The sequence below is a fragment of the Mustela lutreola genome, chromosome 4 (assembly GCF_030435805.1).
Source record: "Mustela lutreola isolate mMusLut2 chromosome 4, mMusLut2.pri, whole genome shotgun sequence".
NCBI classification, from domain to species: domain Eukaryota; kingdom Metazoa; phylum Chordata; class Mammalia; order Carnivora; family Mustelidae; genus Mustela; species Mustela lutreola.
The window spans coordinates 43,750,157-43,764,939 of NC_081293.1; the positions used below are offsets into that span (position 1 = coordinate 43,750,157).

The window sequence follows — 14,783 nt, forward strand, 5'->3', positions numbered from 1 at the left end:
AATTGCTAAGGAAAGGTTGAAAAACAAAAATAAAACTGGCAGCATCATGTTACCTGATTTCAAGCTTTACTACAAAGCTGTGATCACCAAGACAGCATGGTACTGGCATAAAAACAGACACATAGACCAGTGGAACAGAGTAGAGAGCCCAGATATGGACCCTCAACTCTATAGTAAAATAATCTTCAACAAAGCAGGAAAAAACATACAGTGGAAAAAAGACAGTCTCTTCAATAAATGGTGCTGGGAAAACTGGACAGCTATATGTAAAAGAAAGAAGCTCAAGCATTCTCTTACACCATACACAAAGGTAAAATCAAAATGGATAAAAGACCTCAACGTGATACAGGAATCCATCAGAATCCTAGAGGAGAACATAGGCAGTAACCTCTTCGATATCAGCCACAGCAACTTCTTTCAAGATATGTCTCCAAAGGCAAAGGAAACAAAAGAGAAAATGAACTTTTGGGACTTCATCAAGATCAAAAGCTTCTGCACAGCAAAGGAAACAGTCAACGGAGCAAAGAGGCAACCCACGGAATGGGAGAAGATATTTGCAAATGACAGTACAGACAGAAGGTTGATATCCAGGATCTATAAAGAACTTCTCAAACTCAACACACACAAAACAGATCATCATATCAAAAAATGGGCAGAAGATATGAACAGACACTTCTCCAATGAAGACATACAAATGGCTATCAGACACATGAAAAAATGTTCATCCTCCTTAGCCATCAGGGAGATTCAAATTAAAACCACATCTGAGGGTTTTGAAGGGGCGGGGGGTGGGAGGTCGGGGTACCAGATGGTGGGTATTATAGAGGGCACGGATTGCATGGAGCACTGGGTGTGGTGAAAAAATAATGAATACTGTTATGCTGAAAATGAAAAAATAAAAAAAATTAAAAATTAAAAAAAAACATATTGAGATACCACCTTATGCCAATTAGAATGGCTAAAATTAGCAAGACAGGAAACAATGTGGAGAAAGGGGAACCCTCTTACATTGTTGGTGGGAATGCAAGTTGGTGTAGCCACTTTGGAGAACAGTATCGAGATTCCTCAAGAAATTAAAAATAGAGCTTCCCTATGACCCTGCAATTGCACTACTGGGTATTTAGATGTAGTGAAAAGAAGGGCCATCTATACCCCAATGTTTATAGCAGCAATGGTCATGGTCATCAAACTGTGGAAAGAACCAAGATGCCCTTCAACGGACGAATGGATAAGGAAGATGTAGTCCATATACACTATAGAGTGTTATGCTTTCATCAGAAAGGATGAATACCGAACTTTTGTAGCAACATGGACGGGACTGGAAGAGATTATGATGAGCGAAACAAGTCAAGCAGAGAGAGTCAATTATCATATGGTTTCACTTATTTGTGGAGCATAAGAAATAACATGGAGGACATTGGGAGATGGAGAGGAAAAGGGAGTTGAGGGAAAATGGAAGGGAGGTGAACCATGAGAGACTATGGACTCTGAAAAACAATCTGAGGGTTTTGAAGGGGCAGGGTTGTGGAAGGTTGGGGGAGCCAGGTGGTGGGTATTAAGGAGGGCATGTATTGCATGGAGCACTGGGTGTGGTACAAAAACAATGAATTCTGTTACGCTGAAAAGAAATTTTTAAAAAATCTACAAAGAAATAGTCTGAATTTGCTGAGTTCTTGCTTGATCATGTTTTGCCGTTATTAACTTCTTCCCATGATTAAGCACTGTACACTCACCTCTCAGCCCTCCAGCACTCCCACTAGCATCCCAGCACCCCCAGATCTACCAGTTCCTTCCATTTCTCCAGGCCTACAGTGACCTCAACAGCATATACAAGGTGTGCCAGTCTTTCCTGGGAACCAGTAATGATGTGGATTCTCAATTTCCTTGATTCCATGACCTCATGATGCCAGTCTGATGTTCTTCATGGCCATAATATTGACCGAGAGAGTGTTTATGAAAGAAATAATAAGTTTAAACCTCCATGTTATGTTCATTCTCCACATGTTGGTGAGGACAAAAGAATAAGCTAATTACAATCTTGTCAGGAATGGAACTCCATAGACAAAGAAAAAAGCTTTAGTTAGCCAATAGACTGCTTGCCATCATTGATTTATGGCAATGCCTCTCTAAATTTAGTTTGAATAAAAATTATCTGGGGAGGGGTACTGGGGTGGCTCAGTCGGTTGAATATCCAACTCTTAGTATCGGCTCAGGTCATGATCTCAGGGTCATCAGATCAAGCCCTGCATCCTAATTTGTGCTGGGCTTAGAACTTGCTTGGGATTCTCTCTTTCTCTCCTTCTTCCCCAACCCCATGCTAGCTCTCTCTTTCTCTCTGTCTCTCTCTATCTCAAAAAAAAAAAAAATTTAATCTGGGGATTTTCTTATAAATGATGAGTCTATACTCTCAGAACTTCTGAGCCTTGATGGTCCCCGAACAGGGGTATATCAGAAATTTCTGAAGGACACGCTCTGTGGACAACACTTTATAAAATATTGGATTACAGTTAGGGGGAAAGTTTGACTTTATGATTTTCCTATTCAACTGATACTGGTTTGGGGTTCTCTTCTTTTGTACTGCCTTTATGTGGTATTGGTATCAGGATAATATTACCTTCATAAAATATATGGGAAAGTATTCTCTCTTTTTCTATTTTATGGGATAGAGTATGTAGTATTGGTGTTAATGATCTTTTAAATATTTTCCAGTGAAGATATCTAGCACTACAGATTTCTTTTGGGGGAACTTAAAATTCAATTCCATTGGGGTGTCTGGGTGGCTCAGTCAGTTAAACATCAAATTCTTGGTTTCAGCTCAGGTCATGATATTGTGGTGGTGGGATCAAGCCCTGCATTAGGTGTCTGGGCTTGGTGATGATTGCAGAGTCTGCTTCAGCTTCTTTCTCCCTTCCCCTCTGTTTTTCCCACATCCCTGCTTATTTGTGCACTCTCTCCTGCTCAAATAAATAAATACTTCAAAAAAAATTCAATTCCCTTAATAGTCATAGGATTATTCAAATTATCTATTTCATATTGGGTGAAATGTGGACATTTGTGTTTTCCTAAGAATTGGTCTATTTCATTTTAAGTTAGCACATAATGCATGTAAGTTGTTCATGGTATGCCTGTATATGTTAGTTTTCTATGACTCTGTGGCAACTGACCACAAACTTGTTTGCTTGAAACAACAGAGATTGATTTTTTTCATACTTCTGGAGAAAATTAATTCAACACCAGTTTTACTTGACCAAAATAAATTCTCACCTGGCCCATGTTCTGACAGTTCTAGGGAACAATCCATTCCTTATCTTCTATCTTCTGATGACATTCCCTGACATGAAGCCGCATCACTCCCTCCCCACCTGTGGTCACATTGTCTACTCCTCTTCTATGTGTATCTAATCCCCCTCTGCTCCTCTCTTTAATAAAATACATGCAACAGCATTTAGAGCCCATCTGGATAATCCAAGATAATTCTCCTTCTCAGTCATTAATTTAATCACATCTGCAAAGAACTTTTCCACAAATAAGGTAATATTTACAGATCCTAAGGATGAGGACATGATATTTTTGAGGCTACCATTCATCCCACCACACCTTATTATCCTTTTGATACCTCCATGGTCTGTAATAATATCCCTCGTTTCCTCCTTGATATTGGTAATTTGTGTCCCTTTTCTCTCAATTGTTCAATCTGTCTCTGTCAGTCTTATACATGTTTGTCAATTGTATTCAGTTTTTCAAAGAACCAGCTCTGTTGTATCTACTATTTTCAGTTTCATTGATTTATCCCTCTACACTATTTTTCCTTCTTATTACTTGCTTTAGGTTTATTTTCCTACTCAAGAACTCTAGGTTCTTGAGATGAGAATTTCAATTATTAATTAGAGATTTCCTATTTTCTTATATGTGCATCCAGTGTTATAAAGTTCGCTCTCATTATTGCTTTATCTGTATTTTATAAGTTTTGTACTTTTGTTTTTATAGTTCAATATACTTTTTAATTTTCTTTGAGATGTCTTCTTTGATCCATTGAGTATTTAAAAGTTTATTTTTTAGTTTCCAAATACTTGGTAATGTTCCCTTTATCTTTCTGACATTGATTTCTAGTTTGATTCTATTGTAGTCAAGGAGCACACTCTGTATGATTTCAGTTCTTTTCAATTCGCTAAGGTTTGTTTGATGGCCAATGACAATTCTTTTTTTTTTTTTTTTAAAGATTTTATTTATTTATTTGTCAGGGATAGAGGGAGAGAGAGCGAGCGAGCACAGGCAGACAGAGAGGCAGGCTGAGGCAGAGGGAGAAGCAGGCTCCCTGCCAAGCAAGGAGCCTGATGTGGGACTCAATCCTAGGATGCTGGGATCATGACCTGAGCTGAAGGCAGCTGCTTAACCAACTGAGCCACCCAGGCGTCCCTGGCCAATGACAATTCTACCTCGTATGTATTCCAGGAACACTTGGAAGAATGTACAATCGGTTGTTGTTGGGTGTAGTGTTCAATGACTGTCAGTTAGATCTATTGTTAACAATGTCATTGAGTTCTTCCAAGCCCTTGCTGATATTCTGTTTTATCAATTGTTGAGAGAAGGAAACTGAAGTCTCCAACTGTAACTGTGGATTTGCTTGTTTCTACTTTCCGTTCTACCTTGCTTCATAGAATTTGCTATTCTATAGCTTGGTGTATAATATTTAAGACTATTATGTCTCTTGGTATATTGGCACATTATTTTATTTATTTTTTTCAGTTTTATACCTTTATTTGACAATCACCAATTAGTTCTGATCCATAGTAGCTGTCTGTAGATTTTTTAAAGTGGTGACAGAAACATAGGTAACCAATGTACAGGGCTTGTTTGGTGAATCCTCATCCTCAGTACCTTTCCTGGACAACTGCACACAGAGATGGTATGGAACTTTCCTTATTCCTTTGGCCCAGGCAGCTTTGTTCAGCCTGGCATCAATGCACCTATCTGAAGTTCCCATCTCCTTCATGACAAATTTCTAGATCTCTTTGAGAACTCAAGGGGCACACTTCTAGAAACTCACCCCATGCATGTACTTGCAAATATTAACAGTGTGTTCTCTTTTAACTACCTCATTGGTGGCAGAATGGCCCTTCTCACCATGCTTCTTTTTTTTAATTTATTTTTGGCATAACAGTATTCATTATTTTTGTACCACACCCAGTGCTCCTGCAATCCATGCCCTTTATAATACCCACCACCTGGTACCCCAACCTCCCACCCACCCATCAATTCAAACCCTTCAGATTGTTTTTTTTAGAGTCCATAGTCTCTCATGGTTCTTTATGGAAGCCATTCTGCCAGGCCCTGGTTGGAAAGAAAGAGGGCACATCATTTTAAAACACCCTTCGCAGTCTCTGGTAATATTTTTTTGCCTTGAACTGTACTTTATCTGGTATAATATAGCCACTTCTGCTTTCTTTCGATTTGTTTGTATGATATATCCTTTTCCATCCTCCTATTTTCAACCTGCCTATATCACAGTATTTGAAGTGAGCTTCTTGTAGACAGTATACGGTTGAGTCATGTTTTTAATCCACTGTACAAAATTATATTTTAATTGGTGTATTCAAATAATTTGCATTTAATGTAATTATTGCTTTATTGGGACTTAAGTCTACTATTTTATTTTTGTTTTATATTGTCTCTACTTTTTATGTCTGTTTTCTTCTGTGGTCACCTGAACATTTTTAGAGTTCTATTTTGATTTGTCTGTAGTGGGTTTGAGTGTATATTCTGTTCAGTTTCTTTTAGTGATATTCTAGGTAATACTAGTATTACTAATATTACTCTAGTACATATATATGTGGAGATATATACATATATGGGTGTATGTATATATACATAGATGTATATATATATATTTGGATGAGTGGCTATTGAACCCAAGTTCTAACTCCTCAGTCTCCTTCCTGGGTTGCCTTCCCTTCTTATGTGTTGGCTCAATGGATCTTGTCATTGGAGTGTTAGCTAAGCTGTGATAGTCCTCCCACGCATTCCCTCACACACACCATTGAACAACCATTCTTTACTGAGGATTGTACACATCTCTCCCTTAGATGTTCCACTTCTTTAAAAGTACAATTTGAAGCATTTTTTAAAAATTTATTTCTTTATTTGAGAGAGAGAGAGAGGAAGAAGCAGGCTCCCTGTTGAGCAGGGAGCCAATGTGGGGCTTGATCCCAGGAGCCTAGAATCATGACCTGAGCCAAAGGCAGATCCTTAACCAATTAAGCCACCCAGGCACCCCCAATTTGAAGCATTTTAATTTTAGTTCCTTCATGAATCTGATTCTATCAGATTTGACATTTTCATAGGAACCAGTCTCACTCCTCAGTGAAAGGAAAGTCTCCTTATTTTGAGGTTGCAGTAAACTTGCTGTCTCCTTAGGAGTCCTCTCAGCTCTTTGCTTCTGCATTTGCCTCTGACTTACCAAACTGAAAAGAACTACAAGTAAGCCACAATTGCATACATATTAACTTGGTTAACCTTGAAGTAAAAATAGAACCAAAATGCATGACTAATTCTGGTGAGTCAATAAATGGAAAGCCAGGTAGGAAGTAGAGTGGGAGAATATGAGAGCTGGTGGTTTAGAGGGAAAAGAGGTTTCAGGTGACATATGAATTCTAGAAATGCAACTCAGTGTACAGAGGGATTGCTTCAAATCATGTTAGAGGTCATTTCATTTCTAAACCAATACCTTTTCACAATTTGACTATTCATCTTGACTTGAGCATAGACAATATTTGGAAAGGCAAATTTCAGAGCAATGTGATTTAATTGTTCGTCAGATTAGGCCAGTCTCCAAAATGTCATTTGCTGCTTTCTCCTGCCAACTAGAGCTAGATACATACTCAGAGGACTTTAACGTCAGGGCCCAGGAAGATTGGCACCTCCCAAGATCTGAAGTGGCTCAAAGGGGATTTTCTCCTGGACACATAAACTTCATTAGGTAACCTGCCTCTCAGTAGTCTCAAATACAGATACCATGTGGGGTGTTTGCCTTTCTGCTTCTTTTCACCTTGGCCTCAATGAAAATCAAAGCTATAAATAAATAAAGGTTTGCGTCGAATTTCAACAGCATTTCTAGAGAAATCTTTGAGAGTTTATTTGACACTGGCTGTATTTATAAAATAGGCTGTTTGGGTTTTCATTTTTTTCTTCTTCTTCTCCTGGTTAGTTTCCAGGTAATCTTAGATTTAAGCGTTGGTCTAGGGACCTAACACCACCTCTGCTCTTCATGTATAAATCGCAGCCATAGGATCCCTCACCCTTCTGTTCCTCCTGCCTTGTAATGAGCTAAGAATGGGAAACAGATGTAATTTTGAGACTCTTTCATGCTGTGACACTTCAGCTGAAAATGACATCCAGAAAAAGGTTGTGTTCTGATCATAATAAATGTGTTACAAAAGGAAGATGAAGCTACAGTCTCATGTATTGTCTGTTAAGTATATGACATAACTTTTCTCTACAATTATTTGCCTTCATTTTAATGTTTCTCTTTCATTAGCTCTCCTGGGCAAAGAAAGCTGGAACACTTAAAGCCAAGTTAATGCAAAATGTTTAAGCAATGTTGCTAGGAGCCAGTGTCCTGAGGATATTGATGGAGTCATTACCACCGAGTATTCCTCTGGCTCTGATGCAGCAGATTTGACTTTGAGCATTTATAAGAAGCAAGTTTTGGATATGACCCCTTCCACCTGATAGGCTAGAGGCCAAGAGTTATAGTACCAGCCTTGTAATAAAGTAAACTAGAGTAAATGTAAACATGTTAACATATGAATAAAAGAGGAAGAGAGATGATAGATAGATAGACAGACAGGCTGAAGTTAGATCCAATATATTCAAGTAGCAAGTATCTTGTCAGTAGGCTCAAATCTTGCAGAGTATGCAAAATACAGGGCCATAGTGATAAATAAATAATGAAAGATTGAGCTAAATTTGCAGACCTAAAAACAGGTAAGTTTTCATGCTTATCTCGACCAGTTTAGCAAGAACCCATAGAAGAAATTGTTTCAGGATTTGCTTGCAAGCATTGTAATAACAGGGAGGATGTGTTTGGGATAAGCTGCCAAGTCCGAGGAACATTACATAAATTCATTTATGAGATGTCAAAGGGTTGGGTTGAATTGTGGTTTAAGAGACATGCGGGATTAGGTAAAGATCAAACTATGGATTGTGAAGGTACAGGACTCAATAGTTATCCAAACAATATGGTTAAAAATTTTGAAAAACAAACAAACAAAGAGGTTACTTTATGTCAGAAGATGCTTTTGAGACAGAGCTTATCTAGCTCATGCCAATTAGTATGACTAAGTCTGGCTATGTCCAGAGCCCATCCTTCACGGAATGAAGGCACAGAAAGCCTAGACTCTGGTTTACTGAGTTATTTGTGTTCTGACAAGCCTAGCTGGACTTGTTTAGAAGACCAGGATCAGAATCAAGGACTCCCCAAATGCAGGAAATAAGCATTTGTGTATCATTCAAGTCATTCATGGCCAGTTCGGAATCTTTTAGAAGCACAATGGTGAAGACAAAGGACTTTGGGTCCAAAGTCTAGATTCTAATCTCATTTCTGTGATTATCAGATGTGTGCCCTTGGAAAAATCATTCCATATGTATGTCTCAATATCTGAACCTAGGAAATGTTGAGTTTGTTCTATATTAGGATTTCATACAGTCTTCCAAAACCCATTTGTTCAGTGGCCCATGATAGATCACACTCAAAGATAGCCACAATTTCTTCCTCCATTCCATGTGCCCTTTTGTGGTGTGAGTGTCTGTTCTCCCATCAAGTGTGGACATTAATTCATGTGTCCCTTGAATATTGCCTGGTTTTGTGACTTGCTTTGTTTAATATGATACATCAGAAGTAATGTTGTTTGACTCAAAGTCTAGGCCTTTAGAAGCCTTGTAGTTTCTGTTGTTTGTTCTATTAGAACACTTCCCTGAGTCCACTTTGTAGGGAAGACTTGAGGGGGATAAAAAACCATATGGAGGGCCAGGCCATCTTGTACCTGCCAACACAGAAATCCACAGAACTGTGAAAGATAATCCATCATTTTATTTTATTTTAAAGATTTTATTTATTTATTTGACAGAAAGAGATCACAAGTAGGCAGAGAGGCAGGCAGAGAGAAAGGAGGAAACAGGCTCCCTGCTGAGCAGAGAGCCCGACGTGGGCCTTGATCCTAGGACACTGAGATCATGACCTGAGCAGAAGGCAGAGGCTTTAACCCACTGAGCCACCTAGGCACCCCTAATCCATCATTTTAATGAAGCCGCTAAATTTTGGGGGGACTCACGATGCAGCAGTAGATAACTGAAGTGGTATTCAACAGAAATGTGATTTTTACTATCAAATAAATTTGGGTGAAGAGCAACTTAACAATGTCAATAGGTTTCTCAAACTGGAATGTCAGAGCTTTGACTATGCTAACATTGATTTAAAATGCCAAATTGTGAAAGAGATTTGTATGCTGTGTCTTCCAGACTTATTTAATCACAGAATATTGTTTTTCCTAGAAAACTGTTTAATCACTTGTGAATCAGTTTGAGAAACGCTGATGTAGTTGAATTCCAAAGGCCGTGCCAGCTGTAGCATTCAAAAAATCTGCAAATGAAGCAAGGAGTGTTTTGGTCACTATTTCTTCTTGATTATCTTGATGACAAGAAAACTCATTCTCTAGTTGGTTGCTACCAAATTTCATTATTCACTTCCACTGAAACCATTTTTTAATCAATTAACAGAAGAAAGCAGTATCGGAATTATTAATGAGCAATTAAATAGAGATTAAAGAGCTATTAACCTGCAGCTCAGTGGTGGAGACTCGGCTGTCAGGTGGTGTGGGAGCCTGATGGATGTAGACCCATGAGAGACTGTCACAATGATGAAACAAGCAAAGAACAGGCTAATAGATTTATCTATTTCTTCTTGGCAGATTGTAATAGGATATGAAATTGTCCTGCTGATCTACGGATCTATAGAAAGCCCTTCATAAAAAGAATGTGAATAGAACAAGATGAAGTATACTCTCTATACTCCATGTGCTCACAGACTAGTCACATGATCAAAGTGTGTGCACGGGATGCTTGTGTGACATCCGAGATTTGTGTGACAGCGGGTATGGGTGAGTGTGTTTGAAAGGACTGTCTTTCATGCTGATTATATGTGGCCTGTCTGTGTATATTTATGTTGATCAGAGTGTTCCTGACTTAGTCTATACATATTTGTGTGGATATTTTTCTATGTATTTTCTTGCATATTCATGTGGTTTTATCTGTGGAGGCAAACATACATGCACACACAAATGATAGGACAGGATGTGATTGATAATGATCCACTGTTCTCTGTGTAACTAAAGGACATAATCCAAGGTGATGGAGATAAATCAGAGGGCAGGAAAGGGGGCCATCATGGTACAGCGATTTATTAAGGCTAGTATACTGCTTAAGTGGCTCCACTGAAGGGAAGCTTTGCCTTTGTCTGGAGGCGAGTGAACTGGCTCCCTGTCTTGGCCAGTTCATCCCCTGTCACGGTGAGGAAGATCACATACAACAGATAGAAATGGACCAATAAGAAAACACAAGCCTAGGAATCAAATCAGCAAATTCAATCAATTCCTGGCCCTGACTGTTCCAATATCTCCTTTGAAATAGAAAGCTGAGAAGTATAAATAAAGCTTTTTAAAAATGGCTTAAATGGGAAAGGGAAATTCCTCAATTTTCTCCATACTTAGTATTTGCCCCACGCAAATTATCACTCATTTGTGGTTTCTTGTTTTATTTTGTTTTTGATAAATCAACCCAATCCAAACTCATTTGGGATCCTATCACTCAGTAATTTCTAAACTCTGGAATTGATAGTATGGCAAGGAGGCTCTCACTCTTAAGTAGTTTGTGGCATTTATTGAGTAATGTCAAGCCCTCCGTTTGCATTTTACATGCATTGCCTCATTTAATCTTCATAACAGCTGAATTAGTAGTGTTATTATGCCCACTACACAGAGGAAATACATAGGGTATAGTGAAGTTTAGAACCTGGGCCATGCAGCCACATATCCAAGCAGATTTCAACTCACAGCTATTGTGTATTGACCCCAAAACCCATGTTTGTGATAACTGTACCATATTGGTTCCTTTAAAGGGAAAATTGCCCAAGCTCTTTATCTACCATCTCTGACCTATTGGGCTTGGAACATGAGCATGGAAGAACCTTAGTTTGGTTGATGTAGCTGATGAAAAATCTCCAGGCTTCCTTCCATTATTCCTGTTCGCCAAGAACAATTTTGCCCAAGACACACACGTGGACACAAGGAGAGGTGGTCTTCCTGGCTTGAATGGTTCCCTGAACTCTGTTTCAAGGCCCTCTACCAGAGAAGGAGGATACATTTTGCTTTGGGAACAATGACTGGATAGGTCTGGGAAAGAGCACCTGGGAGCAGGTCTAGGTTCTACCCCAAAACAAAAGTGTGAGTCCTCTGGTAGTTAGGAAAGTCAGTCACAACAATGACAATGATTGCATTTTAACAATAACAACAACAAAAAAATCCCAGAATATATTCCTTATGGATCAACAATGTCCATGTCTTCCAGTGTGGGAAAAGATCAGCTGCTATGATCTGAGGAACTTGGAACAAGTATTACCATGTTTACCTGAGAACTTTTACCTTGTCAAGTAGACAGGTAAATAGGTTAGGAAAGCTCCAAGAACACCATGGGATTATTAAAAATTCATTTCTGCAGAAAGTTTAGAATTAATCCTTGACTGCCCTCTTCCTTTTGATTACAAATAGTGATGCGGGGTGCTGGCTGGCTCTCTTGATAGAACATGTGACTCTTGTTCTCAGGATCATGAGATTAAGCACCACATGTGGCATAGAGTTGACTTCAAATAAAATTTAGAAGTTTTTTTTTAAAGTGATTATATAATAAAATTTTCATGATTTTGTGGTCCTGAGTTCTCAAATTTCCTTCACATGAAACTGACAGTCTGTAGCCAAATGGTGGAAGTACACTACTGAGCTAACTTTCAAGAGAAGAAAGAAAGGTGACAGCATGTTATCAAACACCTATTTCATGCCAATTACTATGATGCCATCTCTGCACATGTTACCTTACTTAATGCTCATAAAAGACCTAGGTGGTAGATATGAACATGTCTATTTTTTTTTTTCAGTAGGCTCCACACCCAGCATGAAGCCCAATGCAGGACTTGAACTCACAACCCTAAGATCAAGACCTGAGCTGAGATCAAGAGTCTGATGCTTAACTGAGCCACCTAGGCACCCCTGATCTTCTCTATTTTATAATTGAAGTTGCAAGATATTAAGAAAACTTCCTAATGTCTTGTGGTTGCTAAGAGGCAAAACCTGACACCAACATCAGTGTATTCCTCCTTTTCCTCAGTCTACATTTGCCTAAACTAGGTCATTGTTATTATTTAAATAAATGTTTTATAAAGAGGAGATTTCCCCCAAACATGTACATGTCCACTACCTCACTACCAAGGGGAAGCTTTGAAACTGATAGAAGAAAACATGACATGCTCAGGAACATAGAGTTAGTCTATGTTCAGTGGGGTAGGAATTTTTGTGGGATAAGTGAAGTATCCAAAACAGAACCAGACTGCAGAAAATCCTCCCTTCATTGTAAGGATAGGTCTTGTCTTCTGCATCTAGCTAGTAAGATGAGATTCATGACTACCTTCAGCTGTTGTCTTCGTATAAACAAGAGGGGAGGCAGGAAGGAGCTTCAGAGAAAGTCTGAAGTCTATGCAGCAAGACTCTGAAGCATGCCTTCAACTGTGGATCTTGGACTGAGACAACAGCTACCTCCTGTTTGACCACATGATGGCTGATCAGGTCATGAAAGTAGAAGCCATGGGGTACTGGGAATTAGAGCTCCTGCTGGAAATCAAGACTGTTTCTGACATTTTCCCATACATACATCCTGCACCCATGGTGGGGAAGAGTCAGGACAGTGATCAAGTATTCAGACATCTAGAATGTATAAAGAAGATGTGGTATATATATATACAATGGAATACCATACAGCCATCAAAAAACCACAAAGTCTTGCCATTTGCAATGACATGGATGGAACTAGAGGGTTTAATGCTGAGTGAAACAAGTCAATCAGAGAAAGACAATTATTGTATGATCTCTCTGATATGAGGAATTTGAGAGGCAGGGTGGGGTGTCATGGGGAGAAGGGAGAGAAAAAAAAGAAACAAGATAGGATCAGGAGGGAGACAAACAATAAGAGACTCTTAATCTCAGGAAACAAACTGAGGATTGCTAGAAGGGGAGGAGGACCTGAGGGATAGGGTGTCTGGGTGATGGACATTGGGAAGGGTGTGTGTTACAAGGAGTGCTATGAATTATGTAAGACTGATGCATCACAGACCTGTACCACTGAAGCAAATAATACATTAAATGTTAATAAAAAGTTTTTTTAAAGTATTCAGACATCTAGATTCTGGCATTCTTTCTCACTACAGATTTATAATCTTGCTTTATATGGGAGGAAATTGAGGGTTCTGAGAGATAAGTCACATGAAACCAGGAAGTGATTGCACCAGCATTGCACCCAGTCTGAAGCTAAAGTCCATTATCTTTCTTTGTACCCCCTCCATTTCAGTCTAGGAAGCTATTTGAGAAGGGTCAGGCACTAGGTTACCATTACTATTCCAGGACATGAATTGAGTTGTTATGTTCTGGGCTGACACTGTGTTTGCATGGCAGGATACAAAATTAAGTCTTGTCCCTGCCCTCCAGTAGCTCCTGATCTAGTGGGAAAGACTTACTAGAGTAAAAAGCAAACCACAAGAAGAGGTATAACAAAGGCTATTATAGCAGAGATTCACAAGCATGAAAAACATTGAGTTTATATTCTCCTGGGAAGCTTAAAAGAACACTTTATTGTGAAAGCTGTTCTCTGAAGGAAGGGCCATTTCAAGAAACAGCACTGTGTAGGACCTTTCAAGCAGTGAGAATAATATGAACAATGACAAGGGTCTGGAAGCCTCGAGGACATACTCAGGAATAAGCAAGCTTTGTTGGGGTGGGAAGGTCACTGTAGCAGAGGGGAGCTGAAGCAAAAAATATCACTGAATTTGAAATCCATATTAACTGATAATAGACATGCTTACATTCCAAGTAGTCCTGCAGTACATACCTTTCTTAGGACTATACTATTTGCATAATAGGGAGACCCAGAAATTCCCTGAAAAAGGACCTATAGGAACCTCTCTGGTAGCCACATAAACAGTAAAGAGAGCAGGTGGAGACCCAGAGCCTGGGAGTTCAGGCAGAAGTGTTCACTTCCGTGAGGGTGAGAATGATGGGTCTGCTGCTCATTATCTTGCTCTGATCTTTGTTTTTCTGCCACTTTGTGAGACACAGGCCCCAAGTCCCCGTGTGTGCCTTTCACAGGCAATGGTCCACAGCTGGGAGGTAGTGATTTTGCTAAACATCCAGATTAAATATTTAGGGCAGGATTACCAGAGAATGTGTCAGAGTTTAAAATATAGAGTTGCACAAAGATATCTCTATGTACTCCAAGTCACAGTGAGGAATCAAAGAGAGCTGCCAAGATAATAGCTGTGACAAAGCAGAGGGGGATGATTCTCCCCTCCCTCTGAATCTAAAGAGAGAATCCAGATCACAGAATTCATTTTGCAGAAAGGAAAACCAACCATTGGGACAGTGGCCAACTAGGGACATAACCTGGAAAGAGTTCACATAAGTTCAGGTACT

The 14,783-nt window shown here is 39.2% G+C and overlaps 1 pseudogene; it reads right to left on the reverse strand.

Annotated features, from left to right (window-relative positions):
- Positions 1–4,774: 4,774 nt before the first annotated feature.
- Positions 4,775–14,783, reverse strand: part of LOC131830109 (large ribosomal subunit protein eL31-like) — a 95,334-nt pseudogene continuing 85,325 nt past the window's right edge.